Consider the following 20,185-nt stretch of genomic DNA (forward strand, 5'->3'; position numbering starts at 1 on the left):
ATGGAACTCAGTCACATTTTACACAGGGCCCAAGCCGCATTTTTCAATGAAACTTCGACCAGCTCTAATCCAAAATCCACAGACTTTAACGAGAAATAGATTTGGTCCCTGATGTATGGGCAAGGATCACGTATGCCTTCGCCTTCTGCCAATTTCAGCAAATTATTCCTGGCATTTCTAGTACTGTCATCAATGTTAGCTGTCCTCGTTGTACTTCCCCTACCACTCGGCAGCCAAATTATGGTTTTCCCTGCACAGAGGGAATCATTCTGCTCCCTAGTGCACCCTTAAAGGATCATCAGTGATTTGGTCTTTGTTGAGGAGTAGTGCTCTCCCTTGACAGAGAAAGCTAAACCTCACAATCTCTCAACTATCTCAGTAGGATTGACAATACCGAGTGTCACTATGGGGGATAGGGCAAAATGTTATGAGTTACATTTTCAAAAGCGTGTAAGTGACTTAGGAGCTCAAGTCCCATTTTCAAAAGTGACATAGACATGTTAAATCCTATTGACTTTCAATAAGCCTTGGGTTCCAAGTGCCAAAATAACTTCCGAAAATGGGTCTTAAGCTCCTAAGTCACTTAGGCACTTTTGAAAATATACTCTGCTATTTGATATAATTGAGCTGTCTGCTTTTGATTTAATAATATTTTAAATAAGAGAAATAAATGAAATGTTATGATATAAAATACTATAGCTGTGGACAGTAATTGACAAATAAATAAAAATGAGGAGCTTGTAACCTATGGATCAAACAGCTTCATCTAACAAGGTGCTCAGCACCAACAAATCTGACAGAAGTCAACAGTCCTGAAATCTTAACTCATTTGAGTAATCCCTATTTAGACAAAATGAAGAGAATGATCAACTGACATTCATGGAGTTACTCAGCTGAGTAAGGGCTTCAGAATGAAGGATCTCTTATGGTCTCCTTGCTCAGGGTCAGGCCCTAAATCAGACAGACCATATTAAGGGATAACAATTAAGAGGGAGGATAGTGGAAATACAGAAAGGAGAAATATAAAGGAAGTATGGAAGAAATAGAAGAATGAGCAAGGTAAAATGTTTGAAAAGAAAGAGGAAAGAGGAGGTTAGTACAATAGATTTTTCTCCCTTTTTTTGTAATTACACAACCTTTTTGCCCAATTATACACACTTACCAGGTGTATTCATTTTGTTCTTTTTTCCAGTATGGCAACCGTATCAATAGACATAAAAATAAATGTCACCAGACCAACATAATCACCTTCATCATGAGCAGTTTTAACAAGAGAGCCAGAGAAGCATATGGCCTTCTCTTAGCATCTACACAATATATTGCTACTGGACTTGTCTAATATTCTTGAAACTCCTCTGACAATTATTTCACAACTCAGGGCCAAAGATATGTTTCAGTAGACTGATTTTCAAAAGGCACCATGCAAACCTGCAACTCTCAGTTAATGGGAACGGCGAGGGCTTTGAAAATCAGATCAGAAAAACCTTCATTTGTGGAGTAAAGTCACAGCACAATTCATTCTCAGCCACACAGGACTTTTCAATGGGTTCTATGTAAAGCCATTTAAGCTTTTCTAAGCCATCAGAAAGAAGGCAAAGATCCCTTTGTGACCACAGAGGTGACACAGAGCTCAGGCTGCTGGAGCCTTTATCCACACACTTTCATTATTTTCAACAGGTTTCAATTCAGCATTCAATCACCTTCAATTAGTTGTTGCTTTTGTAAACAATAGCTAATGTGAAGTGTTGGAAGTGATGTGTATGTATGCGCATGGCCTTGCTTGGAACTTGTTCTATAAAACAAGTTATAAAAAACACCAGAGTTTACAGGAAGACAGTGTTTTCTACTGTATGTTCTGAAGCAAATCAGAGAAAGAAAAGAATGTGTGTATACCATGCTGACAGGGTACAAAGATCAGGAAACTTTAAACACACACACACACACACACACACACACACACACACACACACACACACCCACCCTGACAAAACAACATATGCTTTGGAAAGTATAGGATAGACAAAATGATGATATTAGGACAACTTCTCCTGTCATTTATACTGGTCTACATCCAGAGTAACTCTGCTGATGTCTGGAGAGTTACCCCATATTTACATCTGCTTCACTGAGAATAGGATTCAGCACACTGAATTTCTTTAGGTAGTTGAAAGAGTATTTGGAGAGTCAGGCTTCCAAGAGTCTGCTAACTGTGATGGTCAAACTATCTGTCACTCTGGAGTACTTGCATACCATGTCTTTTTAGATGGCCTCTGGTGACTATTCCCCCTTCCGCACTTTATCAATCAGTTTCTAGATGATAATATCAAGAGAGATAGGGTCAAATTTTTCCTTCAGATATTTACATCCAACTTCCACTGCAGTCAATGTGAGCTGTATGCACAAATCAAATGGCATAACATGACTTATATTAAGTTTTTCACTGGAAGAGAACACCAAGAGCAAGTAATGAAATAACTCCAGGACAGGTATTTTCCATCCCTCTGTATGCCATAGTTTTGCACATACTTACTACTCATACCCCGATGTGGAAGTCAAGAAACATATGGAGGCAGGAATTCTTATGATTCCATGCATATACAATTTTGTTTATGGTGGGAATCGTAACATACTTAACTGTGATTGTGAGATCAAGGTTATGTCTTGGCTTTTAGAGGCTCAGAAACCACCTCTTGCAAGTAATCAGAATGAAAGAGATTCCTTTTTTGGTTTGTAGAATAATTTATAATTACAAGACATAGGTTGAAGAATCAATTATCCTAGCTTATATTTTACAGGTGAGGATGGATTTCTTCTAAAAAAACCTCCTAACTGTTTCAGCATCTCCAAAATCGCTCAAAGTTACACTATAATGAGATTCAAAAGATTCTCCAGGAAATTTGGAAGGACTTTTGGCATTTTAAAGATATGCATTTAAGCAGCTTGATAAATGTTAATATGCTATCATCCATCATCCTGTGTAAGATGTTCCTGGCATGTTGCTATTTACACAATAATGCCATCAGATGTGGGCATTTTAATAGAAATGAAAGACAGCATAGGCAACAACTTCTCCTGGTGCCAGTGGGTGCTTGACCCCCACCCCTGGCCCCACCCAACTCCACCCCTGCCCCGCCCCTGTCACCTCTGTCCTGCCCCCATTCCAACCCCTTCCCCAAAGTCCCCATCCCAACTCTGTCCCCTCCCTGCCCCATTGGACTCCTTCTCCAAATCCCCACCCCAGCCCTTCCTCCTCCCGAGCATGCCACGTTCCCGCTCCTCCTCCCCTCCCTCCCAAAGCTTGTTATGCCGCAAAACAGCTATTTTTTGGTGGCAAGTGCTGGGAGGAGAAGCGGGCATGCAGCATGCTCAGGGGAGGAGGCAGAGGCAGAGGTGAGCTGGGGGTGGGGGGCAGGGTTGGGAGCTTGGCTGCCCGTGGGTGCAGAACACCTGCTAATTTTTCCCCATGGGTGCTCCAGCCCCAGAGCGTCTATGAAAGACAGATCTATACATCTTATATTCTCAGATCCACATACACAATCTTCAGAAACCAAAGACAATTGTTTGCAAAAACCAAACAAATGCAGACATAGAAGAAGGCAGGATTCTAAGAGAGAGAATAGAATGGATTGCTTTTCCAGTAGGTACTTATACCACATCCATCACGAAAGTATCTGAATGTAGTATTACGGTGGAACAACACAGAAGAGTTTTTAAAGTAAGCATACAGACAACATCTCAAAATCTAAAGGTACTTGGAAAAGGCAAGAATTAAGGAGATTTTTATCATTCTAAAGTGTCCTCCTACTCCAAAAAATAACTAAGTAAAATGGCACCAGCTTACTCAACAGGCCTGCCTTCTTGTATGTATGCAATGTAGTTGTAGCCATATTTGTCCCAGAATATTAGAGAGAGAAGGTGGGTGAGATAATCTCTTTTATTGACCAACTTCTGTTGGCCCAATAAAAGACATCACCTCACCCAACTTGTCTCCCTGTGTGTATGCATTCATGTCTGTTTGCTTTAGTAATACATACACACGTTTTACAGCATTTTGCACTGGCTAGCCCTGTACAACTAACAAAGCTAAGAGGGAGAGGGAGTCTATTTCTTGATTTTTTTCTTCAAAATAAATATATGTATAAATGAATGGGAGATGAAAACAACAAGAAAAACAAAAAAGTAAAGGAATGGGAAGGGAGGAACAGGAAAGGAAAGTAGCGCGAAAAGGAGGAGAAAGGAGAGCGACATCTTGGTTTCCATCTACCAAGGTTCTAGAAATTGCCTGCACCAGGGCTGCAACAAAGATTTGTATGTATCCTTGAACTATAGCCAATGGGGAAATGCCTGGCATAAATAATAATAATAATAAAGAAGCACTCAACTACTGATCTGTGACTAAGGCTAATTCAGTAGAAAATATTTCTTTCCCACTGGTCTCCGCATGGGCCTTGCCAAAACAGACTGTTGCTGGAAATGTGGATCTACTGGAGTCACACTGGCTTCAGGGTGTTTGGACTTTTGGCTAGAAGTATTCAGGAGGCTTAGTAGGATAAGGGATACATCTTCAAAAATTACTTCCCAGAACTGTGTGTTGGGATATAGCCTATCATCTTATAAATTCTCCAACTCATGGAAAGCTTGGTTCTTTAGAGTAGTGCTTGTAGCCAAATGACTCATATTGCACAGATGGAAAAACAGGGACAGAAACTTGGCACAGACACTTGGCTGACCTGGTGGCTAAAGAGTGGCTAACATTTAGGAAAAAAGAGAGACCTCAGATAAATTGGAGAAGATTTGGCCTGGCTTCTATTTCGTCTTGAACATTATCTGTAGAATGCTTCACTGAATTCTCTTCACTTTCACTTGTATAATCACATCAAAGACAAGTTTCCATAAGTATCATCGAAGGTGAAAGTTGAAGACAATTTCTTTTCAATGAGACTTTATTGGCATGAAAAGCTATACAAGTGTTGTAAATGTGCAAGAAGAGAAAGAGGCCTTAGGTAAATCTACACAACCCATTCTGGTTATTAATCCCTATTGTCATCAGGTGTTGTATATAGGAAATGGATAACATCCTTTTATTTAGTTTGTGAGTCCTCTGCTAGTACTCACTGCATTCTTTGTTTTACAAGCCGTCAGACCCCAACCAGAGAAGTCTTGTGAGTACATAGCTAGGTTTTCCGTGTTGTGAGTATTCACTAAACATGATTATGTGGACTACAATGTTCACACATATTATGTTTCTTGTATAGGAAAAAAAATACACAACAGCAGTGTCCATTTCCCATCTAATGACAAGTTGCTGCATCACAGTGCTATTTCTGCCATCTGTCTCCTTTCTCTCAGTGTTACACACAGTTTTTCCTCTTGGATTTGTGCTGAGAAGTCTTATGATTCCTGACAACTTTCCTGATCTCCTTTGTATTTTGGACATTGGAATAGATGGTCTCAGCTGCTATGCAGTCTACTCTGCGTTTTTTCCTCTCCAATCTGGCACTCCTATAAGTTCAATGGCAATCCTGTAGTTCTTGAAGGGAACGCTATAATCTCAAGTGAGATGTCTATAGAGGTTGCTCTAGAATTCTTGCCTGTTCACAGAATGATATTTTTCTTCTCTCCTGTATAGTGGTAGAGGCATGCGTATAATTTTCATGCTGCTTATAGAATCATAGAAATGTGGGGCTAGAAGGGACCTTGAGAATTCATCAAGTCCAGCCTTCTGCACTGAGGCAGGACTATCTACTGTGCCACAATGTCTTAGAGATCTCAAATATCAGTCAGGGTAGCAAAGGCACCACTCAGAATTCTACCTGAATGTGAGCCTGGGTCATCACTTCCCTATGCTCTTTTGCATGTTTCACTCCTCCCAGCCCTGTCATAGTTTTAATAATCCTAAAGTTGTTCTGTAAGGTTTCTGTTCCTTGCATGCTTCAGTTATGGCACTAATAGATCTTATACAACAGCCACTATGCTTTGCTGGCCTGTTTAACTTCCATTGATTTAATGGGAACTTTAGGTATTCAGTTCTTCTGAAAATCAGTCTATGGGTGTTTATGGGTTTATCCATATGAAATAGCTCACTTACCCTATGCCCTCATCAGTCTTAGATCTAACTGTCAGGCTTTCGTGATCATTAAAATTGCCTCTCCCTCACATGTTGTCATTATTTGGCTCATTGAGATCCTCTAGGAACAATGTAGCTTCCTCATCCTCATCAGCTACTTGATGAGACTTAGCAGGGATATCAACAGCGTAAATGATAGTCTAGCTCTCACTTGAGATTGTGATAAATTTCTCAGGGTTGGCAGAGTTATTTTCTGCATTGGTGGGTGCATAGTATTCTTGGACATGGAATAGACCCATGCCTGTCTTAATTTGTTTCCATGTTTTCTCCATTCATGGAATCAGTCCCTGTATACAGGGCTGTGTAACAAAAGATATAATTGTCACTTAAATTAGTACCCAAGATGCCCCAAATTCCACCCCTTTTGCGAGCCCCTTTACATTTTCTTTTTGTTGCCTACCTTCTTTGGGTGCTCCCACACTGTTTGTAGCTTCTGCTCTTGGTGGCAACAGACTAGAAGACCCCCTCGCCTGCCCCCACAGGAACCCATTCTGGTATTTTATATGAAGTTTTCTTATGTGAACTTCATTCCTTGTGGTTCTCTTCTTCTCCAATGCTCCAAATACTCTTTCCCTCAACTGCTGCTGTGTGGGCCCTTCATGGCTTTGGAATTACTCACAGCTTTAACACCTGCAGTTCCAGGACTTCCTCCTCTTTTTCCTAGCAGCTCCTATGGGCTTCACACAGCTTTGTTGTTGTTTTTTTCCCAGACCTGATATAGGTGAGCTCCTAGCTGTTACTTATAACCTTTCAAGCACTTTTCCTCCTGGCTTCATCTCTCTTGGTTTTCACCTTTGGTTGACTATCTTGTTCTGACAGTGTATATGAGACCCATATTTTACATGTACACATTGTTTTTCTGGCATGACTATTCTACTGCAGATAAATATTTAAGAGTCATTGTTTTGTGACAGACTGAGAGTGACTCTGGAGTCCAGTCGTTAGGGCACCCCCCTGGGAAGTAGGAGGTCCAGGGTCCAGTGCCACTTCTCCAGTCATGCTTTCATTATTTAGCCACAGTGGAACAACTTCAACAGGAGAGGTGGTGGGAGCCCCACATCAGAATATCCCATAGGTCAGTGGTTAGAGCACTATCCTGAGAGGTGGGTGACTCTCTGCTCAAATCCTTTCTTTCCCTGAAGCAGAGGAAAAAATTGAACCTATGTCTCCCACATCCTAGGTGAGTTTGTTCTGACTACTGATCTAGAAGTTATAAGATGAGCATCACCACCTCCTTTGGCTGGATTTTGAATGGGACCCCCTCTGGTTGGTGGCCTCTGAGCATATCTACTGAATTGGGCCCTGCTTACAATTTATGTGGAATAGTGCCTATCTTCCCCCACTGGGGCTTAGGCAGGAGATAGGTGTCTGGATTCTTTCACTGAGGCAGCAGTGTGCACACTCAGAGGCAGAAGCATAGTTACCTAAGGAACATTTACCCTGAAAATTTAGGTGCCTACAGGGTTCAGTGGGAGTTTTGTGGATCACAGTAGAGCAAAACTAGGCACCTAAATACCACTGTGTATCTAGGACATACCTAAGCCAGCTATTCTCAGAAGGCCCCTCTGAATTCACCCTCTATAGATGGGTTTAACTCCAGTAGAATTCCCAGAAGGTTAATGAGGTCCACCTACTCTGACATTCAGTAGGATGCATAGTCCATCCTTATTTCCACAGTTGCTGACAGTTTCCTCATCAAAGGAGCCATAAGAACAGGGAGCTCCAAGCACAAAAGAATTGCCCACGGAAACTGGAAGGACAATGCAGATGATATTATTTCCCCCCAAAAGAAATAGAATACAAAATTAAAAAGGAACAAACCAAGCATTCACTCTGATGCACACACAGTAGAAATGCACAAAGCAAATATATTTGTATTCAAAACACAAAAATGCAGTTTGCTACTGTTCCTGTATTTCTCTGGATTTTGATCTTTTTAGGTGGGCTGGGAGAAACTGATTTTTCCTGTTGTTTTTGCAACCATAAAAAACTGACTAAAACTATCCCACAGAGAAAGAGCTGACAGTTTTCTAATATCTTCCAATTAAAAATATATGAATATATTTTATAAAAAATTATTAATGTGGCTCAAACTCTATTCTCCCCCCCCCAAAATCAATAGCTTACCCACAGTAAGCATCCTCAGATGCACCAATCAATTGTAAGAACTAACAGCGTAAAAAAGATCAAATTAAAATGTTTACCCAGATGTATCTACTGGAAAGAGGAAAACAAGTATTATTGGAAACTAGAGATGGGCTCAATCTGCAAAAATCAGATTTGCATTTTGAAATCCCACACTTCAGAGTCATTCAGATCTAGAATTTTAGGTCCTGATCCTGCAATGAGCTCACTGCGAGCCAAACACCTGCACCAATCAGAGCTAATTGTAGGATAGATGTCTACGTTCTGATCCTGCAAAAAACTTACATTCATGCTTAATTTTATGTACTGGAAGTATCTCAATGAGACTACTCTATGTGCATAGAATGTTAAGCATGTGTCTGTCTTTGCCTGATCAAAATCTTACTTTATCCCATTATAAAGAGCCTGTTTTTATTTACTTCTTTAATTAGATTTAGCTCACAGACACACACACGAAAAAAATTGTCTTAGTGAAATTAAAATTGGAATTCAGATGCAAGAACAAATTTTGAGATGTGGATAGTCGAAATTCACACCTGGGTTTTTGGCCTAAGCTATCTGAAAGTGAAAAGATGTGTTCCTTTCAAATTTGATTTCACACTTAAAAAGTATTTCTAAATGCATTCTACCAATCATTGCTAATATGATTTGCTATAGAACTGACTGTGACATTTAATAGAGTTCTTCATGAATTGATCCCTGTGTCCAAACTGAGCTCCACTGAAGTCAATTGGGCTCTGTGTGGACAGAGGGATCTGCTTTTATGAAGCTCATTGCAGGATTAGGGCCTAAGGGTATGTCTACATTCAGAGGTGGATTAAGCTTTTATGGGTTCCTGGGCTAGAGCAAGCGGGGGCCCCTCCTCACCTTCCGCCTGCAGTCCCTCCCGACCTTTTCCACGCTGCTGCCAGGGAGCTACTCAGGTGGGCAGAGCGGGTTGGGGAGCAGGAGCGCCCATTTTTCTAGGTCTCCCCAGGTGCCCGGGCCCTGTTGGCCCAGTGGCTAGTCATCCACCACTATCTACACTGCATTTTAAAACCCATGAGAGCAAATCTCAGAGCCCAGGTCTACAGGTTTGGAGTCACACTACAGTGCTAAAAACATCAGTGTAGATACTTGGGCTTGGGCTCTGAGCAGGGTGGACTTCATATCCTGATCGCCAACCCACGCTGCAACATTTACACTCCTGTTTTCAGTGCTGTAGTGCAAACCCAGCAAACTTAAGTCTGTAGATATCCAGGTTGAGAGACTTCCTGCTGCAGGTTTTAAAACCCAGTGTAGACATACCCTAAATGTACACCAGTTTTCCAGAAAAAATTGCTTTCCCCTAGAAAAGGAGGCCCCTGATTTTGTGGGTTGAAGCCTGAACCTGAGTGCTTGGCACAGGACCTGAGGTAGACTAGTGTAAGGTCTCTTGCACCTAACTTTGTGACTTCTGATTCTGTAACTAGTTGAGAGCTGACTCAGGCACTGGCATATGTGAGAGCAGCTTGATATACGGTAGCATGATCATCTCATGTGGCAGGACTTGGCTACAATGTCTCAGAATATTTATAGAGGTTTTTGTGCAGGACAGATCCCTTTTACAAAAGAAATGGGGATACCCAAACATGTGAACAGGAGTGCATATATATCATACAGATCCAAGGCAATAATCAGTGGAACTAAGAAGCAGTACAGGGCAGTGATGGGAAGACGGAATAAGACATGGTTTTGGATCCAGTGACTGAGGGGGCTGTGCCGCATACTTACCTAGACAATGTAGGGGTAGAACGAAGTTATGGATGGGGAAGAGCAAAAGGTGAGGCAAGAAAAGCAACATCAAGACGTTTGCAAATCCAGGGTCCCAGTTTTGTTGGTTATTTTGACTTGATTCCAAAAAGCAAAGTAAACCTGTCAGTTGGACATTGAGAGCCTCCAGTATTGCTGCTCTGACTTTTTGCACTGTGCCTCTAATCAAATGTGACACTGGATGTTTTGTACCATTAGGGCAATGTGGTCTAGATGAAATTACTATATGACAGATGCTCAGCTGTTTGGAAAGCCATATTGAAAGAGGAGTTATCAATGGTTTCTGTCAAAGTGGGAAGATGTATATAGTGGGGTCCTGGAGGCATGTGTCCTATGTGCAGTACTATTCAAAATTGTCATTGATGACTTAGATGATAGAGTGGAGAATATACTTATAACATTTGCAGATGACACCAAGCTGGGCACAGTCACTGGCACTTTGGAGGCCAGGATTAGAATTCAAAATGACTGGGATAAATTGAACAATTGGTCTCAAATCAACAAGATGAAATTGAATAACGACAAGTGCAAAGTACTAGCCTTAGAAAGGAAAAATCAAAGGCACAAATACAACATGGGGAATAACTGGTGAGGCAGTAACATGGTTGAAAAGGGCCAGTAGATTATAGTGGATCGTGAATTGCATATGAACCAACAACGTGAAGCAGTTGGGAAAAAGGCTAATATTCTGGATTAACAGGAATGTTGTATGTAAGACATGGGAGGTAACTGTTTCACTCTACTAGGCTCTGGCGTATGAAGTCCAATTCTGGGTGCCACACTTCAAGAAAGATGTGGACAAACTGGAGAGAGTCCACCACAGGTGAGCAACAAAAATGATAAAAGGTTTAGAAAACCTGACCTACAAGAAAAGGCTTAAAATAGTGGGCATGGTTAGTCTTGAGAAAAGACAATTGAGGGGGGACCTGATAACAGACTTCAAATATGTTGAGGGCTGTTATGAAAAGGTTTGTGTTCAGTTGCTCTTGATGTCTTGCTCTTGGCTACTATGGGCAAGATAGGACAAGATAGGACAAGAAGTAATGGGCTTAAGCTGCAGCACAGGAGATTTAGGTTAGATATTAGGAAAAACTTTTAAGTATAAGAATAGCTAAGCTCTGGAATAGGCTTGCAAGGGAGGTTGTGGAATCCCCATCATAGGAGGTTTTTAAGCACAGGGTAGATCTTATCAGCCGAGGTTTAGTTGGTTCTGCCTCAGCAGGGGAGAGGGAAGGCAGGTCGTGTGGACCTGATGACCTCTCAAAGTACATTCCAGTTCTACATTTCTGTGAGTCCATGATTATTTTATTGCAATCATTTTATGGTTAAGACAGAAAGAAAAAATGTATAACTGACTCACCAGCTACACAGACTACACAATATGTTGTTCGCACTGAAACACCAGGGTGGCAAATGAGTAACATTTATGTGAGAACAGTTAAGCACATCTTTGTAATGAATGGTGTCATTGCAGTTAAGTACCTAACTAACTCTTCTTGGAACATGTACAATGCAGACTAGATATTGCAAAAATGAACAGAATTGAGTACAGGGCTTGAAATGAAACAGATATCCCAAATTATGGTTCAGTAAGGAAGAGATACTCAAAGCCTTCTTGGGGGTTTAATTATCTGGTACTGTTACCAGGTTCCAACCAGACAAGGTAACACAACCTCCTCCATTTTCAGTTTACTCCTATGTTAGAGCTAGCTAAATTTAACCTGTCTGTCTCTTAGTTTCTTTTCCCTTAATTCCTTCAGTGCAAGCCCATACCTGAGGGAACTGGTAGGTGGCACTCCCTCCTCACCAACTCTCCTGCAGTCCCAGAGCATTCTGAAGCAACCTCCTGGGTGAGGTGCCAGTTCAGCAAAGCACTTAAGTATGTACTGAAATTTAAGCATGTGGTTAAGTTGAAGGCACTTAAACATAAGCTTCAAGCTGAGTATTTGCTTTAACACTTCCACACTGTGCTGAACTGGGGGCCGAGCAAAGAAGAGTACTTAGCTGCAGCTGATCAGGTTTCACCTGCTGCAGCTACCTACCAGCACCTCCTCAGGCCTCCATTAGCCATGGTACTTGGGGCAGGAGGAGACAGTGTTGTTCTGGCTGCTGTCCTGCTGTGAAGAAAACACCCACAGCCCTTACAGGTGAGCAGGATAGGCACTGCATTGCCCCACGTATCACAGGTACCCAATGTAATCTCACATAAAGATATCACTCAGTGGGATCTGGAAAAAAAAGTAGTGCCTAAACAAGTATCTGTCTGCAGAAACATGTCCCTTACCACTTGTTTTCCTGCCTTAGGGCCAAAGATTTTAGTTCCAGAACTGGAACCCCCTGGTTCAAATAGAAAATGTACAATCTGAACAAGAATAGAGCATACATTTCTTATACGTCACTGACCAGATTTGCCCACGCACTGAATTGCTATGGTTCTTCAAGTAACTCTACTAGCTCGACTTCACTCACTGCTATGAATGGGTGCCTGCTGCCCTCTGACTTGGCTGGAGGCCTGGAACATGGGACTATTCAGCCAGCTATCGGACTGATTCTGCATTGCAGCTGTTTGTCCTGAGTGCCAAAGTCTGCTAGTGAACAATGAGTGACTGGCCACCTGGCCTGAGCTATTCTGCCAACTGCCACTTCTGGTCTTAGGCTATCACACAAAATCATTGTGAGTATCCAGCCTAGTTGCATAAGCCAGGTGCATTCTTAACTGGTTCTCACTGCCCCACACCCCTGTATCAATAAACCAAGCCCAGGTTTTACCCTGGCTTCAGTCTGCCCTTGGGGCCTCCCTCAAGACGACTGTGTCAGCAGCTGCTGGGGTTCTACTATAAAGCAATGAATTGTTAGTGGCTGCATAGCAACAATGGCTTTTTTCCCAGCACTTAAGCTACCCAATTGTTTGGAATTCCAGCCAGCTTCCTGTGATACTTTCACAGCAGCTTCTACACAGTTGACCTCGCAATGAATTTTTACCCTATGTTCTAGATAGCTGTTGTGACTGTCCTCATAATGCTCACAGGGCACATTCCTCAATCTTTTTCTTTGAGTTAAGGCTTTTTTCCAAGATGTTCACCTTCACCTATGGTGGGAAAAGGGATTTGCCCTGGCCAAAGTTGTGCTGGTTTTCGGTCCACTTCTTCAACAGTATTGCCTATTAGTAGTGGATTAAGTGATTCACACATACATATAGCGTTGGAAGTGCTTTGACAACTTTGAAAGTGTAAGGGAAAGAATTTGAGAAACCCACAAAAATTTGAGAAGAATTAAGGCTCTGTCTGTGAATATATCACTTTCCATTGTGTCTATATTTTGCAGGGGTTTCTAAACAACTTACTTAATAACAATGAAGTAATAATAAATACAGTGAAACCTGTTCTAAATGACCATTCACAGGACCAGCAAAATTGTCTTTAAGCAGGTATCAACCAGACTTGTAGTTGGTGCATTTGGGAATACTTTGCTGTGGTCTCTTAAGACAGAAGCTGCTTGTATTCACTTCCGAGACCATTCATAGTCAATCCCATCCTACCTAACATCACTACTGAGTTGCTGATGCTAACCTCTGATCGGCCTCCTCTGCCCACTTGTTAAATTTTCAAATACACACCTTCATGGTTTCTCCCATGCTGCCTCACTCATATGTGAGGAGCTCCCATAAACATCTGCATAGCTACCTCATTATTCACCTTCAAACCCTTCTTAAAACTTGCCTTTGCCAGGGTGCTTACAAAAAAACCTCAACGACCATTAGGCTATGGTGTGCTGAGACCCCTGCCTATCATGTTGATCAGCACTGTCTCATTGTTTACTTGTATCCATCTGTTGTCCTTTGTCTTATACTAGGATTGTGAGACCGTTGGCACAGGGACTGTCTTTTTGATCTGTGTTTGTACAGTGCCTATCACAATGGGGTCCTGATCGCTGATGAAGGCCTGGAGGTACTGTGGTAATACAAATAATAAATAAGAAGTTGGCAATTAAGTAAAGCCTCTTGCACAGATTTTACAGTAATAATACTAGTCAGTTTCTTGGTTTCTGCAGTGTGCATGTGATAGGCATTCCGCATGCAGACCCCTGCAATCTCGGCCCTCTGTGACTGGGATGCTGTGCTCCATTGTGGATGTAAGAAGCAGGATTTACCATTCATTGTCAGCATTACTTCTAATGTTGCTTATTTGCAGTCAGGTGCTTAATGCTATATGAATGAGGCAGGGCGGGGGAGAGCAGATGCTTGGGTTTAATGCAGAATTGATTTGCCTAAAGAGGATCAGAGATGTCAGGTTCACCAATGAGCTGAAGAGTTAATTAGATATTTTCAAAATAAAAAGTTAAGACAGGATAAAGAGGTGTAGGGATGAAGAAGGAAATCAGATAAGACAGTCAAAAAGGGGCAGGCCTATAGGCCTTGAATATTCTTTTTTCTGTTCTTATGAATTCTCATGCTCTTGAATACTAAGCCAAGATCAATGGAGATTAATCACTTGTACAGAAACCATTGTGAACTCATGGCAGGCTTTTAAAGTTTAAATTTGTTTATTGAGCACAATTTGGTTAGCATCAGGTGCTGAAGTTATATACACCCCGACACTAGCATAGAAATTACTTTATTTAGCTCCCAGTTGTAAGTTTCTATAGCAACTGGGTCCTATAGCAGTAAGCTGAGGTTTCTGGCATATGAATACTGCTGCTGCTAGACACTGGTAATACTGTATTTTAGGGGACTCTACTGCTGTTTAATTCTTTTTAAGCTGTTCTCCACCCCTCCCTGGGTCTTTCTTCAGCATAACTGTGCCTGCTTAGTCATACGTTTAATTACAGTTTTTGCACTGAACCTTCTTCCTCTTGGCTGTAGTACAAAGTATCTATTTCAGTCAAGGTTCAATTTCCCTTGAATGGTTAGCATGATGATGTGTGCCACACACTCAGAAGCTTTAACTATCATGTAAACTGTGAAAAAAATGGTGGGGAGGTGGTCATGGTGCAGATGTTAGGGAATGCCTGAAATAACGAGGCTTGTCTAAGATTTGGTGCCATGATCAGATCAGATTTCATGAGAGGAAGCTGGGCAAAGCCAGGTCAGCACTTGGCAGGAGATCTCCAAGGAACCCTGTGCAAGTACTGGTGATTCAGTAAATTCTCCTGTTGCACCAGAGTCAGAATTTAATCAACGCTCCCAAATGGTATAAGGGGGCATTGCGCTGCCGGCAGTGTTATCTTTTAGCTAACATGTAAAACTGAGATCCTGACCACTTGAACTCATTAAAAAAAATATCTCATGGCACTTCATATTGGCCAATGAGATATTCACTGGAGACTTTTGATCGTATTCCACCCCAGTAAGTTACTCTGCACCTAGCTCTACTCCCTGATACACTTGGTTAGTCTCTAAGGTGCCACAAGTACTCCTTTTCTTTTTGCGAATACAGACTAACACGGCTGTTCCTCTGAAACCTTACAACTGAATGCGTTTTTATTTTCTTCTCATCTTACCCTAAACTTTTGAGCCCCATTTGAAAGCTGTTGTATTCCACCTTAGAGGTGGTTGCATTTTACTAGTGAGCAGAAGGATCGAACACAGTGGTCATTGAGAGCCGTCTTTATCTTGATTTCTTTTAAATGCACTAATCCATGATCTTTTGCCAGAGTTAGCTTTTTTCTCTCCTTTGAAGCCCATTAAAATGTTTGGCTGAGGTGTTCTATAGATGTGCAAAGCATAGTTATGACAACAGGGAGTATAAACATGAATGTGTGTTTGGTGGTTTAATAATAATTAAGTATTTTGATACTGTGGTTTCTTTTAGATATCCAAGAGGAGAATCCTATGATTTCCCCCCAAAATAAAGTACATGTCCCTTGTACATTTTCATGAGCAGGCACACTGGATGACTGATTGAACTATAAGATTTTATATGCTCTTGGAGGGCCCTTCCTCTCTCCCCTGGTTTGATTCCTTTGAATCCGAAGGAAACATGTTACTCAATTCAACACCTTAAAGTAGTGTGTCTCTTCTGCTGTCCTGGAGCAAACAGTCCCTGGGAGAGTGTCTGTGCTGTCTTGATCAAGCCACAGAAAACAAATGTTTAGGTACATGAGATCAAAATGTGTTTTTCCATGACTTGGTCTGCAACAGCAGAATCCATGTGTTCTGAATAACATTGCCCTCATATACCCACAGGTAGGTTGGCCCAGGGAACAAAATCTAACTTGAAAAGAGGTTGCTGGAGGGCAAAATGGAATGGCAGGGATGTAGAACAGGTAATTAAGGTCAGGTGTGTAATCTTATCTGCCCTCAGGTTGAGGGTGTTACCGGTAGACTTCTTTTCCTCTCCACCAGGCCCGGTTGGGCTGTATAGTCCTTGAGACTGGAAAATCCACTCATCAGGTGATGTGCAGCCTGTCCTGTTCTTATGGCAGAATCTCCTCTCAGTTTTGCTGACTGCTCAGGGATTGCTAGCTTTATCTTGTTGGGCACTGTTCCCAGCTGATATAGATTGTTCCTTAAATCGCTATATCAGAAAGAGTTACTGAAGGCATCTATCTTAGAACAGGACCCATGGCCCCAAAACATATCATGATAGCATATCCCACAGAAGAGAAAGCACAGCTCATAGGAGGATTCAGAAGTTGGAGACTAGTACCTGGAAATCATTTGTCTGCCCTACTGTGAGTCTGTCTGCAGCACATGCATCCACAGCAGGTAGGGTTGCCAGGTGTCCAGTTTTCAACCAAACACCAGGTTGAAAAGGGACCCTCCCCAGCCCGGTTAAAATGAAGGTGGGTGGGAGAGAGCAAGTGACAGAGGGAGGAAGGAAACAGACGAGGCATCACAGAAGGGACGGGGCCAGGGTGTTTGGTTTTGTTCAGTCAGAAAGTTGGCAACCCTAGCAGCAGGGCCTGCTGTCACTCTCACTAAGCACAGGACATGTTACCAGCATCTTCCTGCAAAGAGTGCCTGACTTTTCTGCCCTGTCTTCCTTGAGGACATGTATGTGCAGAAGCATGGGAGCTTTGCAATTTCTTTTGTTTTGCCTTCTCAGGCTTCTGGTTTCGCTCTCTGGATGCTATGAAAGGGCTTTTCAAAATGGCAGCCAGAGACAGCTGCTGAGGCAACTTGCTATGAGGCAGGAATCTAACTGGAGAAAAGGAGTGGGGGCCCTTTTCAGAGCATGAAAATCCTGTAACTTGACTAGTAATCCCCCAGTCTGCACCAAATAGTCAGGAAGGGAAATATAAATGTAACCCTTCTGCCCGTCAGAGTTGGCAGCAACAAGGGCCGGGTTCAATATCTAGGGGATCCATTCCAATAACACAATGCAAACCGGCTCGAGCCCCCACCCAGTGACCTGGGACAAATATATACCACCCCCGCTGGGCGCCTCCAAGAGGCAATACTTCCCCTCTCGCAAGCACATAGTCTGAGTGTAGCAAAAGCCTTTTAATAACAGAGAGAAACAATGTGGCATTATGTTTGGGAAACACCACCAACAGGATTCATAACAAAACCCATGAGCAAAAACCCACCCCAAGCAAATTGGGCATGCCCTTTTCCCTTTGGTTCTTGAGTCCAGCAACCCCAAATCACTCAAAGTCCCAAAAGTCCAATGCCCCAAAAGTCTCTGTCTCTGGTCAGGGCCGCCCCAGAGTTCGAAAGTTTATCTGCGGAGCTTTACCTCCCAACCTGGGTAGAAATGGGACGGGGGTAAGAGGCACCTTACATGATCTGAAGCTGACCGCCCCACGAACTCCTTCGCTCAGCTGCGCTCCGCTCCGCCAGCCGCCCCACGAACTCCTTCGCTCAGCTGCGCTCCGCTCCGCCAGCCGCCCCACGAACTCCTTCGCTCGGCTGCGCTCCGCTCCACCAGCCGCCCCACGAACTCCTTCGCTCGGCTGCGCTCCGCTCCGCCAGCCGCCCCACGAACTCCTTCGCTCGGCTGCGCTCCGCTCCGCCAGTCGCCCCACCAACTCCTTCGCTCAGCTCCACGGCCCACAAGCAGCTCCTGCCATCCACAAACTGCTCCACCAGCCGGTCCGCAAGGCACTCCAGCCGGCCCGCCAACTGCTCCACAATATATCTTCCGGCTCCCCCACTACTTAACACAACACTCAGTGATTTCAGCTCTTAGGTGAATTCAGCTTGTAGTAGGGGAGCCCCAGTGCTGGTGCACTGTCAGCCCAAAATGAGCTCAGCAGCCTATAACTAGACTTCTAATGAAATCAAAATTAGCTCTGATATTCCACAGTGGAGAGAGGAGGAAGTGCAATTAGCATGTAAGGCCCTCACCAAGGGGCCCATGCCACCAAGTATTAGTACTTGTCCCCAGCCTCTCTCCATTCACACAGTTTTGGAACCCATGACCCTTGCCTAGCGAGTGCTACTTAGTTGATGGTGAATCCCTCCATCATAACAAAAGGCCACGTACAGTTCCAAGCACAGTTCCCATAATCAGGGTAATAACAATTTATTCTTCCTGCCCCAATAACAGAGACACTGGGGATCCCACAGCAGCCAAAGTGACCATTTGGGCAGCTATGGTCTCATTCTAGGCGGGGTGGGTGTGCCTATGCAAATGAGATCGGCCCCTGAAGTTCTTTTCCACAACTTGCCACACCTCACCACCAGATGTCAGGGTGGAGCTCATCCTGACACTGCTTACATAAAAATGAGAAGTGTGTGTGTGTGTGTGTATTTTCACTTTTGAGATAATAAATGTATGAATTTTATTATAGGATTGCTGAATGGTACACTGCTGTTGGAATTATACCTTAACATAATATACAAGCTAATTAAGTATAAAGACTTGGCCAAAAAAAGAAGAGGAGGTCATTGTATCACTTCTAGTCTTTGCTTTCATGTGGACACATTTCATTTTCTTTCATGAATCTATGCTGATTAGGTTTTGCTTAATTCTGGCTATAACCCCGTTTTCAACAGAAACAGAAGTGAGTTACCAGACAGAATATTAAACTTAATTACTACCTAATTTTTAATTGTTCAACATGTCTACCGCTAAATTGCTTCACTAATGAATCACGAGCAGGCTGGGTGTATTATTCAGTAAACCGGCCTTTCTTGTTTTGCTTTAGTTCGTAGGACAAATGATCAGTGAAATAGTGAAAGGCAGGGATTTCTCATGGTGCCTCTGAGAACAACTTCCACTTAGTGTTTTCATTTATTTCTAACTCAGTGTCTAACAGGTTTCTAATGGAAGAGACAACCTTTGTAACAGGCAACTGCAGGAAAATGGTAAGGTATGATCCAAACAGAAAAATCTCATTTAGGTCTCGTGTTCTGTAGTTCATTTCTTTGGATTATTTCACTCCTCCCCACACCTTTTTTCATGAACTTTCCCACTCTGCCCAAAGCCTGGGTGTGACAGAAAGCACAAAAACAACCTAGCTTTCTGATTGCCTGCTAACGGGTATTATCATCACAATAGAACAACTTGGCTGATTAAACAGATTAAGTTTTTATTTAGCGTAACAAGAATTAAAGTGTTATACTAGTTTAAACTGTAATAAAATTTGTTTGAGTAGGCTTTATCTACCTGTAATGATGCTCAGTGTCCAAAGGACCTTACTTTGAGCCTCTGCCTGAAAGCAGTTAATATTGTGATTTTATCACAAGGCTCTCACTCATGATGTCTCATTGTTACCAAGGCTTTAAAATGTTAGCCCAAGTGTTCTCCACAGAAACGCTATGTTTAAAAGCAAATACTGACATATTTTTAGAAAGTATATTCAAAACTGATGAAAAGGACAGCAATCTAATGTTGGAGTGGATTTTATCTGGGAAAGCCCAAAGATGTTTTCCATGTGAGTAGCGAGAAACCAGTTTCAGCAAGTAAAGAAGCTCGGGAAAAGTTAGTTAATAGAATACTACTTTATATCTTTCATCCATAGATTTCAAAGCTATGTAAAAAGGGAGCAAATATTATCCACATTTTACAGAGGGGGAAACTGAGTAACGGGGCGGTTATGTTTCTAGATAGGCAGCAAACCAACAAGAGGTAATGCCATTTTAGATTTAGTATTGGTAAGTAATGAGGACCTCTTAGAAGAGCTGGTTGCAGATAACAGCCTTGGTTTGAATGATCATGAGTTAATTCAGTTTAA

This window comes from Caretta caretta, chromosome 1 (assembly GCF_965140235.1).
Source record: "Caretta caretta isolate rCarCar2 chromosome 1, rCarCar1.hap1, whole genome shotgun sequence".
Lineage (NCBI taxonomy): Eukaryota > Metazoa > Chordata > Testudines > Cheloniidae > Caretta > Caretta caretta.